The sequence below is a fragment of the Mustela erminea genome, chromosome 13 (genome assembly GCF_009829155.1).
Source record: "Mustela erminea isolate mMusErm1 chromosome 13, mMusErm1.Pri, whole genome shotgun sequence".
Taxonomy (NCBI): domain Eukaryota; kingdom Metazoa; phylum Chordata; class Mammalia; order Carnivora; family Mustelidae; genus Mustela; species Mustela erminea.
Window position 1 is genome coordinate 52,405,669 of NC_045626.1, and position 24,522 is coordinate 52,430,190.

General features: G+C 38.8%; 1 protein-coding gene across 8 annotated transcripts in view; it reads right to left on the minus strand.

The window, feature by feature from the left end:
- The window catches only part of MYOM1 (myomesin 1), a 161,579-nt gene that overhangs the window by 136,613 nt on the left and 444 nt on the right, over nt 1-24,522 (minus strand). For 2 of the 8 annotated variants that reach the window (XM_032309698.1, XM_032309705.1), the window contains exons 1-5: nt 24,324-24,421; nt 15,603-15,892; nt 14,795-14,900; nt 14,425-14,518; nt 11,643-11,749 (exon numbers count right to left, since the gene is read on the minus strand). The gene's annotated coding sequence lies outside the window, so the exon portion shown is untranslated. Of the gene's footprint in view, nt 1-1,976; nt 2,001-2,239; nt 2,564-11,642; nt 11,750-14,424; nt 14,519-14,794; nt 14,901-15,602; nt 15,893-22,035; nt 22,100-24,323; nt 24,422-24,522 lie in introns of those variants that run through there. The other 6 variants (XM_032309699.1, XM_032309700.1, XM_032309701.1 and 3 more) reach the window with 6 other exon arrangements.

Consider the following 24,522-nt stretch of genomic DNA (forward strand, 5'->3'; position numbering starts at 1 on the left):
ATACTGTATTATTACAAGGTATGCTAGAGAAAAGAAAATATTGATAAATCAAAAAGAAAATATGTTTACTGTACTGCACTATATTTATTTTTTTAATTGCATATAAGTGGGCCCATACAGTGAGAAAATAAAATATTAATAAATCAAAAAGAAAATATACTCACAGTACTGTACTATATTTATAAAAAGAAAATAGTGTGTAAAGGACCCATGCATTTCAAACCCATGTTGTTCAAGAGCCAAGTATTATCCTATAATGAACTCTCTCAAATCTCACAAACACTTCAAAAGTGTATAGCATCAAAACAAACTATTTGCTCCCTTAAAGAATATGAAGACTTCTAGGCTTCTTACATGAAGAAGTACAAAAGTCAGTCATACTGTAGCCATTTGTATTGTGAACTTGAGCTAATAGTTAATTGACAACCAAGGTAAGTTTGCTTAGCACAGGAAGGCGAGGCTTCACATTGTATGAGCTTCTTGAATACTGTATCCGCAGACAGAAGTCCATCAGCCACATTGCTAACTTACCTGGATGCAGTAATAGTTTTATGAAAGCCCCTCCCCCAATTTTTAATGCTTCTGTGGGTGTTCTGAAATGTTCTTTTTAACATTTAAATTACATTTAAACATTCAAGTAAATAAACATAAATTACATTTTAAAATTTAAATATTAAATTTTATAAGCAAAATTGTCTGTGGGATAATCAGTTTTTCCAAATCTCTTTTTTGATTATTTTAAATAAGGAATGACTCCTTTTAAACTTGTCATGTTTTTTGTCAAGTTTAAATCTACTTTTTATTTAAACTCTTTTAAAAGCCGGTATGTATTCCCTAGAGAAGAAAATCCAGCAAACTGCACTCCAGAAATATTTATCTTGGGGCTCATGGAAGATATCAGTCTACATGGCATTTCCCAAGAGGAAAAAAATAGCTACTAGCAAGCAACTTTGCTTCAACCCTTAAATAGATTGCTTCTTCTGTTCTAAAACATACAGAAATAATTACCATATGTAATGAATAATTATTAGATAAATTTTGATAAAACAAAAGGATTATATTATACTAATACAGAAGTATGCTAAGCAGTTATAAAGATAATAGGTAAGTTTCTTTAATGATACATAGTACATCATAACATGGCAAATATTATTTAAAGGACATCCAAATAAATCATGAATGACCTTCCTATGCATTATGTTATAAACTAAGTTCATATATGCTAACATGACTTGAAATGCTGTCATTTTCACAAAATAAAATGTTTGAATATCTTTCCCCAATGCTACTTCCTACTCTATTTCTATATTCTCCCCAAAATATTTCTTTTTCATAGTACTTCATATTGCAGACACATCCATAATGTATTACAAGGGCCTGGCTTTAAGCCATCAGAGATGGTTGTCACCACTCTGACCTCTGGACTGAAGGTACAGCTACCTTCTTCATTCTTCATCAAGTAAGTGAAGATTATCCCCAACACATGACAGTTAGAGTATGTTGGGAAGAAAGATGATTTGGTTGTCTTCTGTTCCTTTAAGACCCGCATTTCCTTTCTGAACACAATTTGGGAATTTTGGAAGAAATACAAATTCCATGATTGTAATCCTGATATGATACTTTTGTATAGGCATTAGAGGTCAAAAGCTGACTAAAGTCATTCACAGAAAATGTTAACTTTAGGTCATTCTGTGGGTCTCTATGTTGCCACTGAAATATTATTTAACTATTTCCAAGTTAGAAATATCATAATCCACTCTCACACTATCCACATGGCATTGCCAGAACAAAATCACTGAATTAGAAACTCGGGACTTCAGAGTTAATTTACCTCCTTTTGGTCTGATTTATAATCAGAGACTATTGTAGGCATATGGAAGATAGAAAACACATTATATCCTGCCACCTCATCCATTCCAGATTTCAACCAAACAACTGAACTATAACTTGGAAAGAGTACTTGGACTCACACTTACAGTTCCATGATCCCCTTATGGTTCCAGGAATAGTAGCTTAACTTAAAAAGAACAGTGTGGATGTGAGAGGAGAGCTGTGCCAGCGAAAACTGGCACCCTGCTGCTTTTGTCTTCCTTCCCAGGGGCTCCCCTTCGCTATTTCTCTGCTCTTCTGACCTGTTTCTGAGAAAACCACTGAACTCACAAGATAGAACCACACGCATGCAATGCTGTTAAGCACATCAAATATCAAGTGCATTCTTCTACCTCAGTGTCACACTTACCCCTGCTCAAAGGAGTGGCGGTGGTGGAAATGCTCTGATGTGGCTGTGGAGCTGGATAGGAGAATGAAAAACCCACAGCGGTTGAATAACCCCCCCCCCCAAAAAAAAAAGTGAAGAGGCAGGGCTAAAGGCAGGACCCGGGGGACCAGTTCAAAAATAATGCATGTGGTCAGGCAGTAGAATGTCAGAGCCACATAGCCAGCCTTTTATGGCCAAGGAGGCAGACAAATATAGCAGCAAATGGGGAGGGGAGTCCTAACGAGAGAAAGAAAGAGGCACTCACAGGTAGCTGCCTGCCTCAGTAATGTAATTACATTAATGCCAGTCAATGGGTCTGCCCTGATTAAACCGAATGTAGGATTTTTATTTGGCTGTAGGAGCTAGTTTCAATCTCTTTATCACTATTTACAAGTGTAATGGAAAAAGTAATTTGTGGTTGAGAACTAAAAATAGGTGTAGTAATCTGACTCCCAAAATGGACTTCATGGAATTTTAATGCCAAGATATGGCTCTGGGTGTGCTATTCGTAACACATGTACAGTACATTTAAAAGACACAAGGTGAAAAAAGAACTTGAGGCTAACTAAAAGAAAACAAGCTAAAAAATGGGTTACACATGGTGGTGATTTTGGTCTGACAATACAGTCACTGTTTCTCTATTATCAGGAAAGTTTTCAAAGTCATAGTTTGTAGCTTGAGTATTTGAATCCCTTTACTCATTAATTAAAGCCATTGAGAAGCAACACATTTTATCTTTCCTAAGTTCAGAGTAGGATCAGTATGTCTAACAGGAGATTCTCTTTCTTCGCTTTTCAGACTATGTAACAAATTAATAGGTGGTATAACCTGGTGGTCAGAGCCTACATTTTGGAGGCCGACCAGAGCTAGATTCCTGGCCATGGATGGCACTTAGTTGCCATCCAACCTCAAGCAATTTATTTCTCCTTCTTACACTTCATTTTCCTTCTCTACAAAATAATATCCAAAGTATGGGAATGCTGTGGAGATTAAATGCAATAATGCACTTAACCCAGTGACTGGCCCATAATACTCTGTGAACATCAACTATTATTACAGAAATAATTTGAAAACTCATTGTTCAGTTTATACATATTGAGCTGGTTGCTTATGTTCTGACATGATATTACAGCAATATTACCTCAACTGAATACAGATCACTTGTATCTGTCAAAATACTGAACACACCCAATATCACAGTCTACTTTATAACTACAGTTAACTACAGTCTACTTGATAACTACAGTTAACATGGAGACACTGTGATGAGCACTTCATACACACCTTTATATGTACTTTATACATACTTTTTACTTACCTCACTCAATTCTCATGGTGCCCTGCAAGCCAGGTATTATTAGCGTCATTAAACAGCCAAAGAAATCAAGGCTTCAAAAGGCAAAGTCATTTGCCAAAGATCACAGAGCTAGTAAATGACAAGTGCAATTCATTCAGTCCATATTTGGACACTGAATCCCATGCACTTTTTTTGGTGACACTTCATTTACAAGAACCTAGATATTTTGAAATGGCCTTTAAGCACAACTGAAGTCTCCATTCATAACAAATAGCAGCTTCTGAGATATGCAAACTGTGCAAAAGAATATACTCCACTTAGTTTGATGCTGTTTCCTGGTAATATTCAACATGGCATTTCTTCACCTACATATACCTTCTATGAGTGTGGATATGGACGTTTTAGCTATTTGGAATCCATTTGAGAGTTTTTGAAGTTTCATGTTCCCCAAGCATCCATTTGTTCTCTAAACATCTAATATAGAATGGTAGTGCTTATGAGTTTTATCTACCACGCATTGTAATGGTTCCCACTGAGCTGTTTCTATATAGGACATGGTAAGTTGTTTCAAATCTTCTCAAAGCAGGAGAGAAGAAAAGTAAACAAAAATAAGTGATATAAATCATAATACCAGCTAATATTTAATAACTACTTGCTATATGTCAGAAATTAATACTAACTGTTTTATAATACCTTATTTGAACAATTACACATAAAAACATTTTATGGATTATGAAGTCGAGACTTAGAGAGGCTGATATTCTTAATATCACACAACTGTATGTGACAGAAGATTTAAATGTGACAGAGGATTTAAACTCAGTTTTGTTCAACTCAGGACATAGTCCCCTATATATCATACTATATTGCCTTTCAACAATTTAAGTGGGTGTCTGTATGTGTATATAGAGAGATTATGTGCCGATGTCCATTAGAAGTAAGAACTGTTACTAAAGAATTTCAGTTTTGCTTCCTGTTTAAAAGACAATTATTAGATCAATAAAATATTTACTGAACTTTTGATCTGTGTTAAGAATACAACATTAGAGGGGCACCTGGGTGGTTCAGTGGTTAAGCCGCTGCCTTTGGCTCAGCTCATGATCTCCGGGTCCTGGGATCGAGTCCCGCATCGGGCTCTCTGCTCAGCGGGGAGCCTGCTTCCCTCTCTCTCTCTCTGCCTGCCTCTCCATCTACTTGTGATTTCTCTCTGTCAAATAAATAAAATCTTTAAAAAAAAAAAAAAGAATACAACATTAGAGAAGTGCACACACACTTGTGGAAAAACTAAAATAGTATCATTTATTCACTGACACTCAGGGTCCCAGTGAAAGTCAAACAGTTTATTTCAAACAAATATGTAATAAGATTTGACAAAAAAGCATAAGCTAGACCCAGCTTAGTAAATTAAGTGATCTTTCTGCAATAGCATGATCTGGATTCAGCCTTTTTTAACAACATGGTTATCTAAAATACAGCTCTGTAGATCACACACCTATGGTGGTATACTGCATAATTAAACTAAAATTAAAAAAGAAAAATTTAGCTGGATTCATAAAAATCAATTATTGTGATTCAATCATGATTCCCTTATAGATGAACAATCATTGTGTCAATTACTCTGATTTAATCATAATGCCCTTACAGATGTGTGATTATGCTCAAAACTTAATGGAATGCTAACCAACTATTAATTTCAAATTTCCCAGGGAACCATCTAACAGAAAATAGTTTTAAAAAGCATTCAACGCATAATGTTTAACACCCAGTGCTCCATGCAATATGTGCCCTCCTTATAACCCATCACCTTATACATGAACAATAAATTTTGGAACACTAATGATGTACAGTATCATGACTAACATAACATAATTTTAAAAAACCTAAAAACAAATAAATAAGCAAAAAAGCATTTAACTGTAAAATCTGGAAATTAAATACTTGCTTTCAGAATCATATTTTTTTTAAGTAATTTTCAAGTAGATACAGGGGCGCCTGGATGGCTCAGTCAGTTAAGCATCCGACTCTTGGTTTCAGCTCAGATCATTATCGAGCCCTACATCAGGCTCCACACTCAGTATGGAGTCTGCTTGAGATTCTCTCCTTTTCCTTCTTCCTCTCATTGCTTATGCACTCTCTCTCTCTCTCTCTAAAATAAAGAAATAAAATATTTTTTAAAAATAAAGTAGATACATTCTCTCTTCAAATTAACTTTAATAGTATTAATATTCTTGGGGGTGCCTGGCTGGCTCAGGCAGAGAGCATGAGATTCTTGATCTTGGGGTTGCAAGTTTGAGAACCACATTGGATGTAGACATTACTAAAAAAAAAACAAAAACAAAAAACAAAAAAAAAAACTGTTTTAATTTAAAACAAATAAATAGAGTATTAACATTTTTACAAATGTGAAGTGCTGAGTTTCATGAACAGTAGTGTATCCTAAAAGCCAAAACAAATATATAAATTATATTAGCCACTTAGTAATTTTCCTTTTATAGTAGAGGAAATAGTAGCATATCACTAGTCTATGTATGAGGGAATAAACAAAGAAATCTTCTTTAGAAATGCAATGCAAATGAAACAAAAACTAAATTCCAACTGAAATCAAGAGTTTTTTTTAAAACTGCTGGTAGTAGTTAACAATTACAAAACATGCACCAATACATGGACAAAGAGCATGTACTGAAAACCTACTATGTCAGGCACTACGCCATGCCTCAGGGTCCAGGAGTGACTAACTCATGTCTCTAAAGTAGACACTGTGCAGTTGGGTAGACAAAGGTGGGTGGTTACTTAAAAAATAATCACGGCATCATGACATAAGGTAATATTTGCTACTTTACCCTCCACGGTTCTCCAGCTCTACTCCCTGCCACTTGCCTTCTTGCCTTGTGAAATTCCAAAAACAGGTCATTGCTTGTGCCTCCATAAACTCCAGGTATCTACTCCAGTTCCCTCATACCTGCTGTTTTCTCTGCTCTCCCTGTCCCTGTCCAGCACATGTACATTTCTTCACTTCCTTAATTCTCACTCCTTTAAGCCTTCTTATCCTGAGGCCATCTCTCCTGGAAGACTTTCTTAATTCCACTAGGATAGGAAGTCTATAAAACTATATTTAATGCTTGTGTTTGCTTTTCTGTCTCTTGTACTGTGAATTACTAGAGGGCAGGAGAGGAATCTTTTGTCTAAGTACTCCCAGTACCTAGCATAGCTCTTGGCACAAGACAGGCATGAATAAATAATTGTCAAATAAAGAAAAGTAGGAAATGTGATACAGAAAAAATCCTCAGGACTAAAGAACTACTTAGAGGTGGAAGCACATAAAAGCAGAGTTATGGTGGCCAACTAACCATTGATTGGCTGAGGGCAGGGGAACTGCTTGGGAGCTGGTGATTGGGTTCTAGGAGTGGCTAAGTCTCTAAGCCCAGAAGCCTACCTGTGCCTATCGTCCAGTCAAGGGAACTTTAGATTTGTATTAGAAAGCAAGACCCCAAAGCCCATTTATTTTCTTTTTTTCCTTTCTTCCTCGGCCTCTTTCTTTCTTTCCTTCCTTCTTCCTTTTTTTTTTTTTTTTTTTTTAAGAATTATTTATTTGAGAGAGAGAAAGTGAATGGGTAGGGGGCAGAGGGAGAGAATCTCAAGCAGACTCCCTGCCGAACACAGAGCCTGATGCAGGCATAGTCTCACAATGCATGAGATCATGACCCAAGCTGAAATCACAGGTTGGTTGCTTAACTGACTGAGGCACCCAGGCACCCCCCCTCAAGCCCGTTTTCTAACATTATTTATATCCACCTAGTTTTCTGTCTGTCCACTCACAAATAGATGTCTAGAGTGATACTCAGCCAATGTCAATAGTAACTCCCAAATAGTGTGGGTTTTTTCTTTTCTTTTTTTTATAATTAGTGTCAAGAACTGTGAACATATACAATGGGGAAAAGGAATGAAGTCCTGATACATGCTACATCATGGGTGAGCCTTAAAAATGTTATGGTAAGTGAAATCAGACACAAAAGGACAAATACTGCATGAGGTACCTAGCGTAGTCAAATTTACAGGGACAGAAAGTAGAATGGTGGTTACCAGGGGCTGGGGGGAGAGGGAATATGGAGTTAATATTCAATGGGTGGAATTTCAATACAGGAAGATGCAAAAATTCTGAAGATCGATAGTGGTGATATTTGCACAACAATGTGAATAAACACAGAAAAATTAATAAAAGGAAACCTCATTTAGAATGGAGTCAGAAGGCCACAGGGGTTGGGGGGAGAGTTCTCATGCCATTCCAGCTGAGGTCAATTGCAGATCCCCCAGAAGAGATGCACCCTGCAAGCCATACTACTTAGCTTCTACTTTACTATTTCATCAGGAGGAAGGAAGGTTTTTCTCTTCCCCCTGCAACAGCCCAGTCAATTTGAAACTGTCATAACTCAGCCAATGAAAAGCCACTATACTTCAAATACCCAGTTCATGCCAATGAACTTTTTATTTTTTTTAAAGATTTTATTTATTCATTTGACAGAGAGAGATCACAAATAGGCAGAAAGGCAGGAAGAGAGGAGGAAGCAGGCTTCTCACTAAGCAGAGAGCCTAATGTGGGGCTCAATCCCAGGACCCTGGGATCACAACCTGAGCTGAAGGCAGAGGCCTTAACTCACTGAGCGACCCAGGTGCCCCTCCAATAAACTTTTTTAAAAAGATTTTATTTATTTGACAGAGAGAAAGCAGCAGCAGAGGGAGAGGGAGAAGCAGGCTCCCCACTGAGCAGAGAGCCCCATGCAGGACTAGACCCCAGAACCCCGGGATCATAGTTTCAGCTGAAGGTAGATGCTTAACCTACTGAGCCACCCAGGCGCCTTCTAATGGACTTTTCGTATACTTTAAACTTCTACATTGCTGTATGTCAATTATATCTCAATAAAACTGAAGAAAAAGAGAGTGAAGATTCAAATTCAGATAACCCAAATCCAGAGTTTACACATTTAACCAGTATGCAATACTTGCTCATACCTAAAACAATCCACTTGTGATACAATTCTGTAACTTCTTCAATTCTTCTTAATTAGGTAGATACCAGTTTTACAACTGAGGCAGGCATGTATCTTCAAGTACTAATTTGGTTATGTTCTTTGTTTCCTTCTCTCTTTCATATTCTGAGAGTCCCCTCCCCTTTCTTTCCGAGTCCACACTGAAAACAGAAACAAAGATACAAAAACAAAACAAACCTTCAGACTTAGCAAATTTCAGGTACAAGCTGACTGAGCAAGCTTTTCCAAATTCTGCTCACTAGATAATATGGAGCCTAGAAAAGATGAGGCAAAAGGCATAGTAGCCACTTGTGCAGGAGAGCAAGGACCAATAGGAGGGATGCGGAGACCTCAACCCAGAAGGAAAGTGACCTTTGGAAGAAAGAAAAAGGGAGTAGAGAGAAAAACAAAGAATATATATCCTTAAAAATTGACACTTATCTTTGAAGGCATTAAGCTCAGCGAAATAAGCCAGTCACAAAGGACACGTGTTGAAGGCACCTGGGTGGCTCAGTAGGTTAAACGTCCAACTCCTGGTTTCGGCTCAGGTCACAATCTCAGGGTCATGAGATGGAGCCCTGTGTCAGGCTCCTCACTGGGCGTGAAGTGAGGAGACTTTCTCCCTCTTTCTCCCTCTTTCTCCCTCTTTCTCTTTCTCCCTCTGCCTCCTCCTCTCATGCACATGCACACACACTCGTGCTCTCTCTCTCAAAAGAAAACAAAACAAAACAAACCCAAGGACACACGTGTGATTCTATTTATAGAAGGTGTTTAGGTCATATTCATAGAGGCAGAAAGTAGAATGGTAGTTGCCAGAGGGTGGGGCAGTGGAGTGGGGGAAATGGGGAGCTATTGTTTAATGGGCAGAAAGTTTCAACTGAGGAAGATGAAAAATTCTGGAGATGGATGGTGGTGATGACTGTACAACAATGTTAATATATTTAATGCCACTGAACTGTGTGACTTAAAAATGGTTAAGATGGTAAATTTTGTGTTATGTATATGTCACAATTTTAAAACATAACTTCTGATTCCCTGTTGTTCAGCATGGACAGCCCACAGTTCAGCAGTACTGGACATCAACAACCCCACTCCCCATAACAGAGATGGGCACTCAGGGAACTTGGCCACCTTGGGCAGGAGGTAGAGCATGAAGGGAGAACCATGCTTCTCTCCTCCCAAGGAAGAACTCAACAGTTCAGCTGGGACTCTCTTGGTGAGGATAGCAATAGATACACCACTATCACACCTGGTTCTCATCAGTGTGTACATACTATGTTCTACCTTGTCCACAGATAGCCAATAACAATTAATGAATGCACTGTACTTTTGCATAATAATTTGTTACCTAGTCTCTAAATATTGGACACATGGGCATTTCCAGTTATTCATCAAGACCAGAAGTCAGGGGTGCTTGGTGGCTCAATTGGTTAAGTGTCCGCCTTTGGCTCAGGTCATGATCTCCAAGTCCTAAGACTGAGCCCTGCACTGGCCTCCCCACTCAGTGGGGAGTCTGCTTGTCCCTCTCCCTCTGCCCCGGCCCCACTGCTCATGTTCTCTCTCTCTCTCTCTCTTAAATAAACAAAATCTAAAAAAGAAAAAAAAAAAAAAGACTAGAAGTAAAGGTTAGGAATTAGGAACAAAATCTCCATTTTCAACCTAGCTCTTTTATTACATCTATGTGTGCTCCTTTCAGCGTCCTTTTTAACCTCCCTGGCTCTGTTTTTTTCACAGTTTCCCTAATGTGTGGGACTGGAAGAGTGGTTCTCCTTCCTTGCTGCACATTAGAATAGCTAAGGAGTTTCTAAACTGCACTCAAGCTCAGGCCATATATCAGGACAATTACCTCAAAATCTCTGGGCATGGGACATGAGTATTTCTAAAAGCTCCTAAGTGACTCTAATGTGCAGCCCAAAGGAAAAATAATCTCTTATGTCTCTTTCCATTCTAAAAAGATGAAAGTGTTTGAATTAAAAAGAGAGCTATAAATATTTTGCACAAATATAGGTTTTTGTTTTCAATTACCTCCTTGGGAAATACTTCCCCAAAAAGGATCTATGAATTAAAGTGTACATTTTATGACATTGCTATTTGGAATAATGAGGCTGATCTACAATGTCATCTACCAAATATGAATGTACTCTTTCTTTATTGCCACAGCAATATTGCAATGTATAGTTTTAATTTATTAGCAAGTTTAACAGATGTGAGATATATCTATCTCAGAGCTATTTTTAAGTTCACTAAAAAGTTGTAAAACCGACATTTTTTTCAATGTCAGCTAACTATTTGGTTTTTGTCTATATGTGAGCTCTTTTGACCTTTGCCATGGAGATGATTATTTTTCTTGAGAGCATTATCAATCTGTTAATATAATAATAAACAAAATAAAATAGCTACCATTAATTGAGACCTACTATGTGTTACTATACCATGCTTTACATGTATTTTATTTTTCACAAAATTATACAAGGCAGTTATTATCCCCAAGTTATAAATGAGAAAACTAAGGTTCAGACAGGTTAAGCAAGTTATCCAAAGTCACATAGCTAATAAATAGTGGAGCTGGGATTTGAATCCACCTCCATCTGGCTCTCAAGGACTATCCTCTTTACTGGACAGGTAAGCACTCAGTGCCTGTCCTGTTTATAGTACATGCTAATGTTTTGCACCATGTGATTCCTGCTCTCTGACCCACAGTGAAGGGTCATTTCAGACCGAGAAGTAACTGATGAATATCCTGGCCAGCAACTTGCTGTGTATGGCCTGGTCCAAAATGGTGAGCTAAGCCAATCACATTCCTCTCTTAAGAATTTGAATTCAGAAATGTTGAGTGTTGATGCACTTAACAGGAGAAGCAAAAGTGGAAAAGGCTGAACAAAGAGCTGCCTTGTGTATACTGGAGTCAGAGGAGCTATAAACTGAAATGATGAGGGACTAGAAACTAGGGCTAGCAGAGAAAGATAGTTGGTAGAGAAAAAACTAAGTAGATGTGCTTAAAGAAGTAGAGACCTAACCCAAGAACAATCATTTAGCCCATGAAAGGAAAACCAGAGTCAAATACCTGAAGCTACCTCTCTTTCTGGCAGTTCTCCAGTTTAGATGCAGTTCATGTATATCCCTAACATAGGCATCCTTTTTCTTGAGCTGACTGGCCTGTGTCTCTTCTTGCTATCAAACAAGTCAAAATAAAACATCCTTTTTAATAAATTTTTGAAATACTATGGATATTAAGCTTTTATCTGTCATATTTATGATAAAACATTTCCATTTCAATTCTTTCCTTGTTTTCATTACATTTTGACTTTTATAAAAGTAGAACCATCAATCTTATAATCAGTAATACTTTCACTGGTCAAAAACTTTTATTTGCCCAAATTATAGTGACAGGGAGCAGAGAGTGACTGCCTGAATGTGGAGTAAGGTAAGAAGTGGAGTCAGGAATGAAGCTTTACAAATGGGCATGAAGAAAGTCTGGGGGTGATGGATATGTTCAAGAGCTTGAGTGTGGTGAAGATTTCACAAGCGTACACATGTCAAAACTAATGATATTTATACATTTTGAATATGTGTGGTTTACTATATACCAATAATACTTTAAACTCTTTTTTTTAAGTACGCTCCATGCTCAGTGGGGAGCCCAGTATGGGATTCAAACTCATGACCCCAAGATCAAGACCTGAGCTGAGATCAAGAGTCAAATGCTTAACCACTTGAGCCAACCAGATGCCCCTAAACCATTTTTTAATATAATATTTTATTTTTTTATTAACATATAATGTATTATTAGCCTCAGGGGTATAGGTCTGTGAATCGCCAGGTTTACACAATTCATAGCACATACCTTCCCCAATGTCCATAACCCAACCACCCTTTCCCTAGTCCCCTCCCCCCAGCAACCCTGTTTGCTTTGTGAGATTAAGAGTCTCTTCTGGTTTGTCTCCCTCCTGATCCCATCTTGTTTCATTTTCATTTTCATTCTTTTCCTACCCCCCAAACCCCCCAACATTGCCTCTCAACTTCCTCATATCAGGGAGATCATATGATAATTGTCTTTCTCTGATTGACTTATTTCACTAAGTATAATACCCTCTAGTTCCATCCACGTTATCGCAAATGGCAAGATTTCATATCTTTTGATAACTGCATAATATTCCATTGTATATATATACCATATCTTCTTTATCCATTCATCTGTTGATGGACATCTAGGTTCTTTCCATAGTTTGGCTATTGTGGACACTGCTACTGTAAACATTCGGGTGCACATGCCCTTTTGGATCACTACATTCATATTTTTAGGGTAAATACCCAGTAGTGCAATTGCTGGGTCGTAGGGAGCTCTATTGTCAACTTTGTGAGGAGCCTCCATGCTGTTTTCCAGAGTGGCTGTACCAGCTTGCATTCCCAGCAAGTGTAGGAGGGTTCCCCTCTCTCCACATCCTTGCCAGCATCTGTCATTTCCTGACTTGTTAATTTTAGCCATTCTGACTGGTGTGAGGTGGTATCTCATTGTGGTTTTGAGCCCCTATACCATTTTTCAAAACAAATACTCTTCTCTCCAATTAAGACACTTACACAATTCTATTTCATTCAACTTATTATGCTTTATCCTTGACTGGAACTCACCTGCTATTTATTGTTGTTTATGCTATGAGGGCTTAAATCAAGTTTATTTTTCTCAGTTTTAATATTCTCTTTCTCAACTACCTTTTATAAATAGCTATTTCTGTCACTATTGTTTATTACACTTGAGAAGTCATATGCTGAACCCTACAGTTTCCAATCTATTTCTATTAACATTTTTCATTCCTTGACCAATTTTTCTGTTTTTAAACCTAATACTATCTGCTTTAGAGGTCTGGAATTTTGTTCCCTTGTGATATTTGTAATGTTTTAAAGTCATGTAAAGCACATCACATCAGGCAAGGGTGCTAATGTTAGTACACACACACACACACACACACACACTGTTATTGTTGTATACTTACATGAAATTTATTTCATGTAACTGTTATACACATTATTTTAACAAACATCTAATGTACTCTATATGAAAAGAGTTTAAATAGACAAAATTACTACAAGAATTAACAGACTAACATACAAGATTTTATTCATTGTTCTCCCATCTTGAGCAGTAATTTTTATTGGGCTTATATATCCAAACAAGCTCTAATCTATCTGTGGTTAATCCAGCCACAACAACTACATTCTGTACCAAGAAAATTTTCATTCTGGACCTAGCGGCCATACAGAAGTCTGATAACATACATCTGCTTGCGTTTTAATACCGGACTACTTCCATCGCTCACCCTCTTCCTAAGTCTCCTTTATTGTTTTCTAACACGTTGGCCTCAAAGTTCTTGAATAAGGCTTACCGTTTTAATTTAGGTTGCACTGCACACACATGACAGGACTGGCACTGTGCAAGGTCATGGAAATAAAAACAGAAGGTGGCACCCTTGGGAAGTATATGTACCTTCCTATCATCTTCTTCTTTCATCTATCATTTATCACCTTCCTCTTTCATCTTCCTGAAGCAAGAAATTATCTTGGAAAAGCCCCTTCAAATTTAACTTCTGGTTTTTTGGTCTTTCAAGGATTACTGGGTAGTGCTGTCAGACCAGTGAGCTAATGCCTTATGGAATCAGCACTCCACAGGATGATGCAAAAGGAGGTATTCATTATTAAGTATTGACAGTCTATACAAAACAGAATCTATGCAAAACAGAATCTATGCAAAAGGAGGTATTCGGTGTTAAATGTTGACAATCCATACAAAACAGAAACTTCTTTCTCCAGGAGAAAGAAGAACTCAGAATCAAAAGTTGTAATATACTTACAGGTGGCTGGCAAAACAGATACTGCCCCAAGGCACTGATTTCAGTGCATTAATTCTTGCTGGAAAGTGTGCAAGAGACCACAGAGTTTCTTTTCCTGGGAAAAACAAAAAAATAAGTCAACATTTCGGGCAAATATCCCCACTCCAAATTATTAATATGATCATTTTTATAATTTCTTAAATTTTTATTTATTTATTTGACAGAGAGAGAGAGAGCACAAGTTGGCAGAGTGGCAGGCAGAGGGAGAGGAAGAAGCCCAATGCAGGGCTCGATCCCAGACACAGGGATCATGACCCAAGTTGAAGGCAGCCACTCAACTGACTGAGATACCCCGGCACCCCCAATTTTATCAATAATTAGCATGTTTTACCAATCAATATAGCATAGAGGCTAAAAGTTCAGGACACAAATTAGATTCCTGCTTTTCTCTTCCCCTTGGGCAGGTTACTAATCTCTCTAAGCTTCAAGTTCCTCATCTGCAAAACAGAGGTGAAAGTCATCATCTTTCACAGCAACGACTGAAAGGTAATGTTAAGAAGATACTTCAAGTGCCTGACTTATCAGAAGTACCCAACAATGGGCGCCTGGGTGGCTCAGTGGGTTAAGCCGCTGCCTTCGGCTCAGGTCATGATCTCAGAGTCCTGGGATCGAGTCCCGCATCGGGCTCTCTGCTCAGCGGAGAGCCTGCTTCCCTCTCTCTCTCTCTCTGCCTGCCTCTCCATCTACTTGTGATTTCTCTCTGTCAAATAAATAAATAAAATATTTAAAAAAAAAAAAAAAAAAAAAAAAGAAGTACCCAACAAATAATCCATTAATTGATTATTATTGTGAAAAGTTACATTGAAAAACTTCTACTTACCAAGTGTAAAACTAATAGAGGGTATGTTTTTCAAGCTAGTTGGAAAGCAAGCAAACACACATGAAAAAGCAGAGAACAATCCAAAGTGATTTAATGTTTTTCAGTGTAATAGGATGTTAAATATGAAGTTCCTGTCATCACAGAATTTTGGAAGATGTCCCAAAGGCTGCAAACATTAGTTGTCAGAATACCTATTCAGGATATGCTACAATTATGAAATCAATTTTGCGACCCCTTAAGATGATGTTCTGCCTCAGGAATTAGAAGAGAAGAGGAGACCAATCTCTAGACCTGAAAGATTCTAGAGAGACCAGCACACCGAATTCTTTGGAGAGAGCTGTCAGTGTTCTGTGCACGGATTCCACACATACATGGTGTGAGGAGCAGGTGGGGCTTCTCAGCACTTTGAAGGGATCAGTCACCCTCCTGCAGCATGTATTGTTGCTGGACGAAGTATGCTGCTCAACTGTTGTTTCTGTTGTAGGCAGTCTCTTCTCTGTCTTCAGGTTTGTACTGTTCTCTTTTTACTCTTGATGTTCTGAAGTTTCACTGGGACATGACTTGGTACAGATCTATTTTTTCTGTTCGAATGTGGAGTGCACTTTCAACCTGAATAAAGATTATATTGACTCTCTTTCAATTCTGGAAAACTCTCAATCATTATCTCTTTTAAGATCATTTTCCATCATTTTTATCTTGCTCTGGGTTTCCTATTAAATATACAATGGACTATCTCAATACATCCTCCATAACTTTTGACAGCTCTTTTATATTTTTACTTTTTTGTCTCTTTGTGCTACATTTTGGTGAAAGCCTCAGTACCATCTTCTAACCCACTACCTCAAAATGTCCAAAACTATAATGGTCATTTCCTAACATCACCATAACTACCTTACAAGTTATTTCTTCCCCATGTTCCTTATCTCAGTGACTGGCATTACCATCTGTCAGAAATCCTGATTCCTTCTTCTCTGAGGCCTACCTTCTATTAATAATCCTCTATACTATTATCAGAGCGATTTTTAAAAAATACAAATCTGATCATATTAATCCCATAAGTAAGGCAGATCAGTGGTATCCCACTAACCCTTCAGAAACATGGCTTAGAGGTCATTCAGGACATGGTCTCTGCTTACCTCTTAGGCTTCATATTTTTGCCATTTTCCCTTCACATTCTACCTTCCAGTTCTTCATTCACTCAATGTGTATTTTTTAATGTTTTGGGTTTTTTTTTTTTAAGATTTTTTTTTTATTTATTCATTTGAGAGAGACAGAGAGAGTACAAGTAGTGGGGAGGCAGAGGGGGAGTGAGAAACAGACTCCTCGCTGAGCTGGGAGCCTGACATGGGGCTGGATCCCAGGACCTGAAGATCATGACCTGAGCCGAAGGCATGTGCTTAACAATCTGAGCCACTCAGGCACCCCCAATATGTATTTTTACTTAGTGAGTGCCTGTAATGTGCTACTTACTGTTCTGGGCTTTGGGATACTTCAGTAAACAAAACAATCCCCTAAATTTTGTCTTCACAGAATTTAGTATGCAAAATAAGCACTAAACAAAAAAAAAGTATGTTTTATGTCAGAATAATAAATGCAGTAGTAAAAGTAAAGTAAAGTAAAGCAAGAGAAGAGAATGCTGTAGGTGGAAAAAGAATGATGAAATCTTAAATGACCAGAGATGGCATTACTGAGATGGTGGTAAGTGAAGACTCAAGAGAGCTAAGGGAGAAAGCAATGAAAACATTAGAAGAAAGATCACTGAAATCAAAAGGAACAGCAAACACAAAGATGTTGAAGAGGAAAAATACCTCCTTCAAGAAATAGCCTGATCAATATGGCTGAGCAATTAGTGAAAGTTCATTCAGTCTGATGTTTTGCGGGCTTAGAGGCATTTGGCTTTCACTGAGTTGAGACACCACTGGACGGTGTTTAGCAGAACAATGATATGATCTAATCTCTATTTTAGAAGGATGAGTCTATGGCTGTGGAGACTAGAATTTAGGGGGACATGGAAGTAAGGAGACCAGTTAGAAGGCTACTGCAAAATCCAGGCCTGATACCTATACTAGGATAGTAGCTGTAGGGGTGGTGGGACATAGTCAGATTGACATGTTTTGAAGGACTTAACCAATAGGTTTGGCTAACTGCTGTTCTAGACCCTGGAGATGGTTTGATTAAAAGATTGGATGAGAGTCAGGAAAGAAAAAGAGGTGACAAAGATGAGTAAAATATTTTTGGCCTGAGCAACTTAAAGGATGAAATTGCCATTAACCTAGATGGAGAAAATGTCCGGAAGAGCAGGTTTTACAGGTAAGGTTAGAAGATCAATTTGGGAGTCTGAAATTTTAGATGCCTAATAAACCTCCTTGTGGAGATGTTAAGTGACTATATCGTAAGTCTAGAATCCAGAGCAGAGAGAGGTCTTGGCCAAGATTCATACTTGAGATTAATCAGTATCTCAGTAGTATTTTAAGCCATGAAAATAGATGAGATCAGTTAGGGAAGGAGTATTGACAGAAAAAAGAGGCAAACACTAAATCTTTAACTACTCTGAGGAATTGGGGAAATTAGGAGGAACTGGCAAAGGAAACTGAAGAGTAGCCATAAGGAATGTGCCATGAGGAACAAGGAAAACCAGGAGAGTGAGGCATCCTAGAAAAAAGAGGAAAAGTGTTTCAAAGGTGAGGGAGTGATCACCTTATCAAATCTGTTTGAAAACTGAGAATTGTCCATGATGACATGGAAGACAAGGTCATTTGGTGACCTTGATAAGTACATGGTCAGTGAAGTGCTTGGGAACAAAAGCCTTATTAAAGAGGGCTTAAGAGAGAATTGGAGCTAGGTGACTCTTAAGGAGTTTTATAAAGGCCAACAAAGAAATAGGACAATAGCTGGAGAAGGAAAGTGCACCAGGAAGAGGGTTTTCTGTTGTTATTGTTTTTGTTTGTAATATATTAATTTTCTATTGCTACTGTAACAAATTACCCCAAATCTAGTGGTTTAAGACTATATAATTTAGTTATCTTACACTTCTACCATTAAAATTGTACCTTGGATCTCACTAGGCTAAAATGAAGGTGTCAGCAAGACTATGTTCCCTTCTAAAGTCTCTAGGGGAGAATCTGTTTTCTTGCTTTTCCAGCTATGATGTCACTCACATTGACATCTTCCTATTTTAAGGCCAGCTCATTAGCAACCTTAATTTCATCTGCAACTTTAATTCCCCTTTGCCATGTAACCTAACATATTCACAGGTTCTGGGGATTAGGACATGGACATCTTTGGGGAACCATGTTTCTAACTGCTACATACTGAATATATTACTGCATACCTATTGATGGGAATAATCCAAAAGAGAGAAAGAGAGAAAACGTGGTGATGCAGGAGAAGGTAGAATCACTAGAGTAACAGGAGTTAGCAAATGGAAGAACTGGTTTCCATAGGAGCAAGGAGGGTACTTCCCCTATTTAACAGAAAAAAAGGGAGAAGACAACATATGGGGACAGATGCTGTTCAGTAGGTAGATGCAGTGGTGACAGCTTATGGGAGTGTCTGTTTTTTCTCAGTGACTTAGAAATAAGGTCCTCAATGGAGAACAAGGATGGGAGAAAAGGTATTGGAGGTACTAGGAAATAAAAGTTATAACACTGACATCTAAGAGAGCAGGAGCATCAAGATAACATCAAGGGCCCATTTGAGGTCTTTGGTCATTACTTAAATTGTGACCACTCAGTTTGTTTCCTCCAGTTGAGTAGACAAAGCATTGGTGTATTAGTTAAGGTAGAATAACTACTCTACAAACTCCAAACACTGCCTTAACTCCAAACTCCAAACTCCAAACTGCCTTAACACAACTAAAGTTGATATTTCTCTGAGAAATTTATATGGACTGTTTTGCCTAATGCCCACAATGGATGACAAAAGTAGATGCTATCATTATGCCCTTTTTCAGATTAGAAAACTAAAGGACTGACTGAAGTAAGCCTAAGCCATAATTTTTGCTTTAAGTATCGGTTTTATTTGGGAGTATTTAATAAAAAATCTGCTTCACAAGATTAACTCAGCAAATATAAGTTGATTACTATATTCATTCATTAACAAATTATTAGTAGTATCATTAAGCTATATATTTCAAAACAGTTTGTGATTTTGTATTTGTCTTTTAATCACTAGAGAAGCATTTCTTTAATTATCAGGGTAAGGTAAATTATTTTCTAGATAAATCTTATTTCTTCTCTTGGTTTGGTTTATTCATATTCTCTTTTCTTGAATCTTCTTTAGCATTTTAATTTTTCTAAGGAATTTTTTTTCCAAATTTATTAGTATGAAAATAATAACTTTTTCCAAATATTATTTTTTAAAGATTTATGTATTTGAGAAAGAGAAAAGAGAGCACATGCAAGCAGGAGGAGGGGCAAAGGGAGACAGGTAGAGCGAATTCTCAAACAGGCTCCCTGCTGATCTGGGAGCTCAGTGATCATGGGGCTCAATCCCTGGACATTGAGATCATGACCTGAGCCTAAACCAAGAGTCAGCAGCTTAACCGACTGAGCCAAACAGGCACCCCACCCCCCAAATATTCTTAATTCAATTCCACACTATTTCATTTATCTTGTATATCATTCCTGAATTTTAAAATAATTGCAATTAATTTTTAAAAGAATTCTTTATGTATAACTTTCTATTCCCTTTTAATACACTTATTTGTAGCTTTGGAGCTTTAAAACTAATTTCCATAAAGATTAATTTAAAGGTCTTAACTTCATTTAAAAGAAAGGAGCTCCTCCTACTGTTTTCCTGGATTAATGCTAATTTGTCACATCCTAGTTTGTGTAGAAAGGATTAGAATTCCATTTATGTAGGCAAAACCAGAATGTAAGCCATGTCTCTCACCATTCAAAATTTTCTTACATGCGATAAAAATTTAAGTGATCACTAGGAAATTACCAACTTCGGCAGTAAATGCTAAAGGTTAATTCAGCCATGCTTCCTGTTGTTTGGGTAAGGAGTTTCCCTTCTTGAACCAAAGAGAGCACAGGATTGTAAAATAAAATGTGGGTTTTGGGTTAGGCTATTTACCAGTTATGTGCATTTGAACAAATAACCAGTTACCAAATATTTACTGGCATTCATGGATAATTAGGCACTATCCTAGAAGTTAGGAATACACGAGTAAGAAATTCTGGCCCCAGTCCTCCCTTCTATCCTATTCCCTGACAAGCACAGAGACTAGAGTTATAATCCTGGTTCTCTTATTATCCTTTGGGTAACACTGGCAAATCATTAAAGTATTTGAGCTTAGTTTTCTAATCTGTAAAATGAAGGTAATAATACCCACCTCACAGGGTTGTTGTAAGAACTAAATGATAAAAATGCTTTGGTAGAATACCAAGCACATAATAGTTATGTACTAATGTAAACTCCTTTTCTTTCTCCCTTTGGATTTCTCTGGACTCACAAAAAAGCCTCACCTCAAGGCAAGAGCAATAGTGTCCTTTTAAGAATTACAGTACCCCACAAGAATCAAATACTATATACTCAGAGTTCCTGAAACATTAATGCAAGGTTTTCTCAACCTCAGTACTGACATTATGGGCCAAATAATGCTCTGCCGTGGGGGGCTAGCCTGTACGTTGTGGAATGTTTAGCAGTATTCTTGGCCTCTCTGCACAAGATGCCAGTAGCAGCTCCCTGGATGTGAAAATCAAAAATGTCTCCAGACATTGCCAAATATTCCCTTAGGGGAAAAAGTTGCCCCTGGTTGAGAACCTCTGCATTAGTGGATCATAAACTCACATGTAGTGGGTCTTAAGGAGCATTTTTAAAAAGTTAAAGGACATAAAATTGACACAGAATAGAAAACATCATAGGTACTCAAATACTGCTTAGTGATATAAATCTCTATTTTTTTTTTAGAAAAAAAATATTTTTAGAAAAAAAATTAAGATTTTATGTGTTTATTTGAGAGAGAGAGCACAAGCAGGGGGATTGGCAGAGGGAGAGGGAGAAGCAGGCTTCCCACTAAGCAGGGAACCCGATGCAGGGCTCGATCTCAGGACCCTGAGATCATGACCTGAACCAAACAGAAACACTTAATCAACTGAGCCACACAGGTACCAGTGATACAAATTTCTTAGACACTGAGTTTCAATCAAAAGTTTGAAAGCCACTGTTCTGTACTGTGGAGAGCCATCCAGCAGATGCAAGGAGTCACGTAGACGAAAATGCCTGAAGATTGAGGAAGTGAGAATGATTGGCTAGGTAGGGTTTGGGTGCGCTCGTGGCTGACACATGAACAGCACCAGGAGCCAAGAGAGAAATGCATGATCACTGCTTGAGAACAATAGAGCCCTACGCGGTTACGTAAGGGTCCACGAGGAGACCGCGTGCACGGGGCAGTGATTGGATAGTCGGGCTGGACCGCCTACATGTATATATTGCCAGAACTTGCTTGTAGAAGAGGAGAACAAAGAAACCCTAATAAAGAAGTTTGCTCCTCATCACGTTTTGCGGGTCGTTCTTGCTGGCGAGAGCGACACTGTACTTAAGACTTCTCACATCAACTATCTCGTTTAATCAGAAAACTCTATAAAACTGGCAGGACGGATGTTATTCCCATTTTACAAATCAGAAAATTGGGGCTCAGAGCAGCTGAGGGACCCACCCTCAGTGTTACCGAGTAGGCTAAAGGAAAGATATGAAGAACCCAAGTCTCTAAACTTCTAGTAATAAGGTAAAAAGGAGATTGTTACCTGAGGGCAAAAGTCTCCTGTGAGGTTCAGAACAGAGATATCATAGAGTCATAGGTCTTTGGCAGTGGGTCCAATCATTAAAACTAGGTATCAGTACACTAGATGGAAATTTGAAAAACATTTTATTAAGATTTTTATTTTCCACACTGGCTTGTTAACCTTTAAATACCCAGAGTTACTTATGGAATGAATAAATGAATGAATGAACACTGACCACACCATTCCTGTTCATCTTCAATCAGCCAGTTCTACTGATCACCTTCAGACAATCAAGCATGCTCCTCCATTTGCTTGGAATCTCTCCTTTCCTTTCCTACTGATTTTTTTTTTAACTTTTACTTTTTCTTTTCTTTTTTATTTTATTTTATTTTTTTAAGTAAGCTCTATGCTCAACATGGGGCTGGAACTCTTAACCCCAGATCAAGAGTCACATGCTCTGGAGACTGAGCCAGCCAGGTGCCCTTCCCCATTGACTTTTAGAATCAGTTCTTTAATAGTCCTTTAGGGGCCACCTTCCACAAATCCCCAGACAGGTTTATTTCCTTCTCTGTGTTCCTTCTAAATGCCTGACTTAATTGCACTGCAATGATCTGTTTTACAACTGTTCCCTGATACTCCCTGTGCATTTGCAACTCTTTCTGCTCCCTCTCCCTCCATCCCAGAGGTAGCAACTATGCCCTAGTTCAAATAGCGTAAACCATAATACCCACCACACTGCTTGGAAATGCATTTGCTGTGTAATACCTGTTGACTGACTGGAAAGAAAGAAGACAAACCAAGCACATCTGACAATATAGAAGCAAAGAATCCTGCTACTTTTTGAACTGAGAACACTGAACTACCCATTTCATTGTGGATTAAAGATATGGACAGCATTTGAAAGGCTCCTGCTCTCAGTGGTGGCAGGCCACCACTCTGTGGAGGTGTGAGTACACTGCAGGGTGCTCACACTGCTGCCCAAGTCAAACTCCAAAACCAAACTGCGGCTCCCTACCACCAAGCCATCTGGAGTTGGCCCTGTCACTGTGTAAGTCTTAGGCCCTAAGCTGTCTAGTTCTGCATCCCCACAGAGTAAAATTAACTTAGACCCCAGTTAAATAGATGGCTTCACAGGACTTGCTCTAGAAGATTCTGAATCATTAGGTTGGAGGTAAGGCACCAGTATTTTGTATTTTTAACCAGCACAACAAGTTATTCTTATTATCAAGGCAGTGCACGAAACTAATCATCTTTGTGTCACTCACACTACAGAATTAGGGCATTTATTTTTCAGTGATTTTACCTCAATGTTAACTTTGAAATATGCCACTGGTTAACAGATAAAATGTTCCTGGTGTCCTCGAACCTATAGTTAATATTTAGAATAGATTATTCAGCAGCTTTTACCTTCCTTTTCAGCAGGGTGATTCAAGTGTGAGGCAAGAGCCATAGGCCACCCCAAGTCTGAACTGTTCTCGCTACATGACCCACATTAGGCACTGGAACTTAATTAGTGCTGAGGTGATCTCAGCGTTACCGGATCCAATTCACTCCTGTCACAGATGAGCTCAGAAGAGCTGAGGTGACCGGCACCAGTCTTCCTCACCAGACTTGGACGGAAAAGGACAGAACTGGGGAGGGCTTTCCTTTAATAAGATGCATTGTTAGAAGCTGCCCAAGGAAAGGAGAGCTAAGAAAGAGGCCCGACTTTTTACTCCTATTTTCACCAGGCCACAAGTCTGCATCACAGTGAGAAGTAGGGGCAAGATTCAATTAGCTCTTGCCGGTCATCGGTCTTCCTTCCTAGTCAGATCCAGTCTTTCCTTGTTAACCGGGGCGCTGGTGGGAAAAATACCAGCCCACGTTTTTGAAGAAGGAAGAATTCTTCATCATTCGTGACCTCACGAAATCCGTCAGGGCCGAAAAAAGATAGTGACCGCTTGGCTGAGGGCCCTGGGGACTTCCGAAGGTTTGCTCCAGTGTAGGAGGGGTGGGACTCTTCAAAAGACAGCACAGTAGGCAGAGATTAAGCCTCCCACCCGAAAGCCTCACAGGCCAAGACGCAGACCGAGAGCGAGCCCCGCGCGTACGTGCACGCGCACGCGCACGACCCGCCCGCGCCTGGGGCCTGGCGCTCTGGAGCCGCGCGGGGGCGGATCACGTGGGCCCGCAGCCCTCTCTGCGATGTCCCTAAAAGGACTTGGGCTAACGGGCCCCGCCCCTGGCCGTGCTCTGGAATGTGCCGGGAGGCCGACCTACAGGACAGGCTCACCCATTTGCCAACAGGAAAGGGGGAAAGAAAAGCTTACCTTGTAAGAGGAGGTATAAAAAGACAAAAACTCAGTCGAACCTTTACACGAACCATTACAGAATACTCTGTGTTCGGAGTCTCCCGCTTTATACACCTTCCCGTGCACTCATTCAAAACTGCACCCTTCCAGCACACTGGGGACTCCCCCCACCCGTCCCCTTTCTATTAAGTCAAGCCCACTCTGTCGGCCGACAATG